Source organism: Colletes latitarsis, chromosome 13 (assembly GCF_051014445.1).
Source record: "Colletes latitarsis isolate SP2378_abdomen chromosome 13, iyColLati1, whole genome shotgun sequence".
In the NCBI taxonomy this organism is placed as follows: domain Eukaryota; kingdom Metazoa; phylum Arthropoda; class Insecta; order Hymenoptera; family Colletidae; genus Colletes; species Colletes latitarsis.
The window spans coordinates 12,725,663-12,732,414 of record NC_135146.1 but is presented as its reverse complement, the minus strand read 5'-3'; the positions used below and the strand labels follow the sequence as shown (position 1 = coordinate 12,732,414).

Sequence of the window (6,752 nt, the reverse complement as noted above, 5' to 3'; positions counted from 1 at the left end):
AGATCAATGCACTGTAAAATTTTGAGGAATTATAAATTAAGTTTTACGTATTTATTAGGAAATGAATCCTAATAAATATCTTTGTAATCAAGAACGTGTTTAATCGCTGATCGTTTTCAAGATCAATGCACTGTAGAATTTTGAGGAATTATAAACTAAGTTTTACGTATTTATTAGAAAATAAACAATTTTGCAATCACGAATGTATTTAACCGCTGATCGTTTTCAAGATCAATGCACTGTAGAATTTTGAGGAATTATAAACTAAGTTTTACGTATTTATTAGAAAATAAACAATTTTGCAATCACGAATGTATTTAACCGCCGATCGTTTTCAAGATCGATGCACCGTAGAATTTTGAGGAATTATAAATTAAGTTTTACGTATTTATTAGGAAATGAATCCTAATAAATATCTTTGTAATCAAGAACGTGTTTAATCGCTGATCGTTTTCAAGATCAATGCACTGTAGAATTTTGAGGAATTATAAATTAAGTTTTACGTATTTATTAGAAAATGAACAATTTTGCAATCACGAATGTATTTAACCGCTGATCGTGTTCGAGATCAATGCACTGTAGAATTTTGAGGAATTATAAATTAAGTTTTACGTATTTATTAGGAAATAAACAATTTTGCAATCACGAATGTATTTAACCGCTGATCGTTTTCAAGATCGATGCACTGTAGAATTTTGAGGAATTATAAATTAAGTTTTACGTATTTATTAGGAAATGAATCCTAATAAATATCTTTGTAATCTCAAACGTATTTAATCGCTGATCGTTTTCGAGATCAATGCACTGTAGAATTTTGAGGAATTATAAACTAAGTTTTACGTATTTATTAGGAAATGAATCCTAATAAATATCTTTGTAATCACGAACGTGTTTAATCGTTGATCGTTTTCGAGATCGATGCACTGTAGAATTTTGAGGAATTATAAACTAAGTTTTACGTATTTATTAGGAAATAAACAATTTTACAATCACGAATGTATTTAACCGCTGATCGTTTTCGAGATCAATGCACTGTAAAATTTTGAGGAATTATAAACTAAGTTTTACATATTTATTAGGAAATGAATCCTAATAAATATCTTTGTAATCTCAAACGTATTTAATCGCTGATCGTTTTCGAGATCAATGCACTGTAGAATTTTGAGGAATTATAAATTACTTTGGCAGCAGATTATGAAACAAACCCTGTAGAATACGCAGTAATCCTGTGCTTGATCCAAGTTTATATGAAACTTGGGAATAGCCAACGATATCGACGGGCATTACATTTAATAAATACGTATCCGTTACGGTGTAGATTATTCAGTATTATGACACTGTGTTGTACGAGACACGGACCGTTGCGCTGTTGCATAGATTTATATTCCGAGTACAGACTGATTTACATCGCGCTGAATATTTCAATCATTCCGCGATCGCGCGCTACTAAATTTTTAATCAAACCCGTATCGGCTGCTGGCGTTTAATTATAGGATCGAAGCGCATAGAGCGAGAGAACGATACGTAATCGGTCAGATTTTCACCGAACGAATCGACAGAATCTTGGTGGCCCCTTTTAAATATCGATATTTATTAATATTTCACTATTATACGAGCCAATATCTTTGGAACCGGCGAAAATATCGAACGGATTCCTAACAATTATTTACGACAAGGAAGAATGCATTAATAATTCAACTTGCGTCGATATTTGACATTGGGAAAACGTATTTAGTTTACCTAATTTTAGGGATTACTTTCCTCGGAATGTATGAAATAAATATTAAAGTTATATCTGTCGCTGTGTTTAGGATACATGGTTTGTACCTTTAGTCATTTTTTTGGACAATTTCAAACATTTTATAATGAATAGGAATATTCGATTTGTTGATGGAGGCTTCGTTAAAAAGTTATTAATTATTAAATTAAAAAATTTCAAATCGTTCTGGAAAAATTATTTTTAATTGCAAGAGTCAATTACAATCATTTTTGGTAATATGTCTAATCACCGAATTCCTACGCGTTTTCGAGAAAAAAATTCGATTAGGTGAAATTTTTCGGCGAAATTAAAATATTTCTAATCGTTCTGAAAAAAATATTGTTAACTGTGGGGGTCAATTGCAATAATTTTTGGTGATTAGACATACCCCGAAATCTTGCGCGTTTTCGAGAAAAAAATTCAATTAGGTGAAATTTTTCGGTGAAATTGAAAAGTTTCAAATCATTTTGGAAAAATTATTTTCAGTTGCGAGGGTCCATTACAATTAACTTTGGTGATTAGACATACCCCCGAATTCCTACGCGTTTTCGAGAAAAAAATTCCGATTAGGTGAAATTTTTCGGCGAAATTAAAATATTTCTAATCGTTCTGAAAAAAATATTGTCCACTGTGGGAGTCAATTACAATCATTTTTGGTGATTAGACATACCCCCGAAATCTTGCGCGTTTTCGAGAAAAAAATTCGATTAGGTGAAATTTTTCGGCGAAATTAAAATATTTCTAATCGTTCTGAAAAAAATATTGTCCACTGTGGGGGTTCATTACAATCATTTTTGGTGATTAGACATACCCCCGAAATCCTACGCATTTTCGAGAAAAAAATTCTTTAAGGGCAGAACTTTAAACGTCAATAACTCCTTAACGAAGCCTCCATCAACAAATTGGTATTCTTAATTTTCGTCTTATTTTGGCCTTTAGAATCCCCCATTAAAATTTTTTCAGGGTTTGCCGAACACCCTGTATACTATAAAATGATCAATCTTTGAAAATTAATATTCAAACGTCGTTAATTACATTTGACAAATGAAATGGACGTTGCTATAGTCGTTATCAACTATTTTGGCTGGTCAGACACATTTCCCAGCCGGCTAAGATCGTCCTACTTTACCTCTTCTCTTATGCTATCGCGACGTTCTTCTGTGACAAGGATAGACGCGTTTCGAAACTTTCAACTAATACGAGTACTGTCTAACCTTTATCGGTATTTTCAGTGCCAATGTATCGACGGTCCTCGATAGTTTTTCATTCGTTTGAGAGGCAATCTGTTACACATACTGTCAGATTCAGACTGAATTTTCCGTCTATAAAACGGTCCAAGATATACAAACATACTTCCTCTCAAAAATAGTCAAAATTCTGACTCGAATACTTTCCTAAAACATGAAACATACTGTTACTCGTTAACACTAGGTTTACGGTACAATTAATACATTCAGATTCTAAACTTAACGTTATAGGACTCACAAATATTATTTATGTTGAATTGAATTGATGGATGTATCCTCTAATTAAAAGAAAAACTGCATTTTAATGCAACTGTCAACGTAGCGTTAAATAAAGTTCGAATAGTAGAAAGATTTCGTAAACGCTCGAAATATTTCATTGTGGACATCGCGTCCCTGATTGTCGTGGCATCACGACAGACAAATAGATCCACGGGCATAGAAACGAGAAGTTCAGCGGATAGAACCGCCACACATACTAGTTCAGGCTCGTATTTACGTGTTTCCGCCGGTTCTTCGGTGTCTGCCTCCACTACCCTACTCCGTTTCTATATTTATGCCCGCACCAACGAACGATTTCGCTTGTTTCTACTAGACTTGGACAACTTTGCAAACTGGGTCTCGGCTGCTAGGACTAGGGCAAGACACGTTTCGCGGTCCTTGTACGACCAGGCGTCCGAATATAGCTTCCTGTATAGATAAACATATTTCCTGCGACGCTGGATAACACGAACACGAGCAACCGTACAGTTTAATTAATTTGAACTTAAAACGTCTCTATCGAGCCCTCTTCAAGAGCGGTAACCTCTCTAAAATACAGGGTGGGGCAGTAACTATTAGCACCTCAGATATCTTCGAAACTATAAGTTTCACAGAAATATTTGCTAAAGTAAATTGCACAGTACGAAGGGCGCTATTGGGTAGCGATAATAGTTTTTTTGCAGGTGGAGGTACTTCGGACATTTGAAGGTTACATCCATTTTTTTAAATGGATCGGTATGTTTTTGCTTCCGTATCACGATAGAGGATCTTAAAACGAGTTCAACGACCTATTACACAAGGTCATTGAAGGTCATAGAAAGTAGAGAAAGGCGATAATACTTACGGTTTTGGTAATAAATGAAACATACGTATTGTCAACAGTAGAGGAATGCGTAATGCTTACCGTTTACTTCACTGAGAATAAACACTGCTTGAAGGACACTTTAATAGTTTGCAGAGTAAGATAAACATCATAAGATTAGTATCGATAAATCGGTCAATCCGGCACGATGTATCCGTTTGAAGAGCAGGTTGATATGCTTCTTATTTATGGCGAATGCCAACAAAATTCTGTAAGGGCGAACAACTTGTATGCTGAACGATATCCACATCGGTCTCAGCCTTCGCGTTAAACGTTTAAAAATGTGTATGATAAACTTAGGCAAACCGGTAGTTTAAGTGTTCGTAAAAGTGAACGCCAGAAACGAGTAATTAACGGAGAAATGGAAATCGGTGTGCTCGCTAGTGTGTCTAGAAATTCTCATATTAGTTCGCGACAAATTGAACGCGAATCTGGCATTAGTAGGAGGAGCGTACTTCGCATTTTGCACCGTCACAAATTTCATCCGTATCACGTTAGTCTTCACCAAGAATTGCATGGGAACGACTTCATGAATCGCGTTGAGTTTTGTCGATGGGCTATACGTCAGATTTAAAACAATGAGCTTTTTTTTAATACCGTCTTATTTACTGATGAAGCAACATTCACAAATCACGGGAATGTTAATTTGCATAACATGCATTTATGGGCAGCGGAAAATCCACATTGGCTGCGACAGGTTCAACATCAAAAACAATGGTCTGTGAATGTATGGTGCAGTATCATAGATGATAAAATTATTGGACCTTATTTTATCAATGGAAATTTCAATGGCAACGTCTATGTTAATTTTATTAAGGATACATTGGGTCTTTTATTAGAAGAGTTACCTTTATTTACACGACAAACCATGTGGTATCAACATGATGGATGCCCAGCACATTATTCATCGATTGCGCGAAGGGAACTCGATGAAAAATTTCGAATCCAATATCGTGGCCAGCTCGTTCACCAGACATAACACCTTTAGATTTCTTTCTGTGGGGAACACTGAAAGAGAAAGTGTACAAAGAAGTACCAACTACATCTCACGATATGCAACAGCGAATTATTGCAGCCTGTGCATCAATAAGTTCTGACGCTGTAAGACTTGCAAGTCAATCAATCGTAAAAAGAATCCAACGGTGCATTGACAGTGATGGTCATCATTTCGAACACCTACTATAAACATGTTTCATTTACTACCAAAATCGTAAGTATTATCGCCTTTCTCTACTTTCTATGACTTTCAATGACCTTGTGTAATAGGTCGTTGAACTCGTTTTAAGATCCTCTATCGTGATACGGAAGCAAAAACATACCGATCTATTTAAAAAACTGGATGTGACCTTGAAATGTCCGAAGTACCTCCACCTGCAAAAAAACTATTATCGCCACCCAATAGCGCCCTTCGTACTGTGCAATTTACTTTAGCAAATATTTCTGTGAAACATATAGTTTCGAAGATATCTGAGGTGCTAATAGTTACTGCCCCACCCTGTATATCCGCATCGTTGAATTCTGAGACAGACTATCGTTCGATGAATAAAACGTTTCATTTCCACCGTTAATATCTGCAATCTAAACCCTTTTCCCGGCGCACGAAGAGTGAAATTAAACAATTGTACGTGTCAGTCGGAATACTGTATCGAGACTATGTATATTGGACGTCGATGGGAACAGTTAAATCCATCAGAATACTTATCGAAACGTGACAGCTCGCGCGGAACGATGATATATGTACAGGTTTGCGGTTTACCGGATATTCGCGGCTATCGGTGATATCCGGCGACATCCTTGGCCCGATAAATGGATACCTCTTTATCCGCATAACCGCAACTCTGTGACTGGATGACAGTCCACGTGTCTAATTAAATAAGAACAACCGATCTTCTCTTTCAATCCGTTCTTGAGCAGCGTGTCAGGGCCTAGAAGCAAAAAATCAACTGTACACGTCACATTTTGGCACCATATTGCGTGGTTCTACAGAAGCCAATAACTGGCGTTCTTCCCTACGATCAATTACACTCACCGATCGTCCTACTTATCGACAATTAGCTTCGTCCTCCCACTGGAGACATTCTGCAAGTCTAATTAAAAAATTACTCGCGTGCAATCGTGAAGATGTAACTTAGTGAGTTTACATTTGCTTGGTCCGTAATATTTGGACGCTCTGTATAAGTATTCGTGTCCCTTCGAGTCACGAACGGAGAAACCTCGCGGATTTTAAGGAAATAAAAATATGAAACTCTCGAATGGAAAATTCTGTTCGACAGGTGTTCGAAACCAAGAGTCGCGTGACAGTTTGAAAAATCTAACGCGTTTCTGATGTTTTCGAAACCGTGAAGAAAGGAGTTGAACGAAAAAAAATAAAAGGGGGACCAGGGGGGTAGATCTTTGTGATTTTTACGAGGCAAAAGGCTGTCGGTGGGATAAAAAGGAGCGAAGGGAACGCGAGTAATAATGAGGCGCGAGAACTTGAGCGCAAGAACGCCTCGGGTTGCGCTAAAGGTCCCCTCTTAACACACTTAATAAATATGTTTATCGCTTCGGTGGCTCTCGTCTATCGGCTGAGTGGGTCCAGTGACGTCACTGGCGCTTCTCTAACGTCATGTTACGATAAAACAAA

General features: G+C 36.7%; 1 long non-coding RNA gene across 1 annotated transcript; it reads right to left on the bottom strand.

The window, feature by feature from the left end:
* Positions 1 to 3,341: 3,341 nt before the first annotated feature.
* LOC143349373 (uncharacterized) lies at positions 3,342 to 6,275 on the bottom strand. The gene is made up of 3 exons (XR_013080903.1): positions 6,156 to 6,275; positions 5,883 to 6,051; positions 3,342 to 3,693 (listed from the first exon to the last, which is right to left on the bottom strand). It is a non-coding gene; the product is annotated as an uncharacterized LOC143349373 (long non-coding RNA).
* Between the last annotated feature and the right edge of the window lie 477 nt (positions 6,276 to 6,752).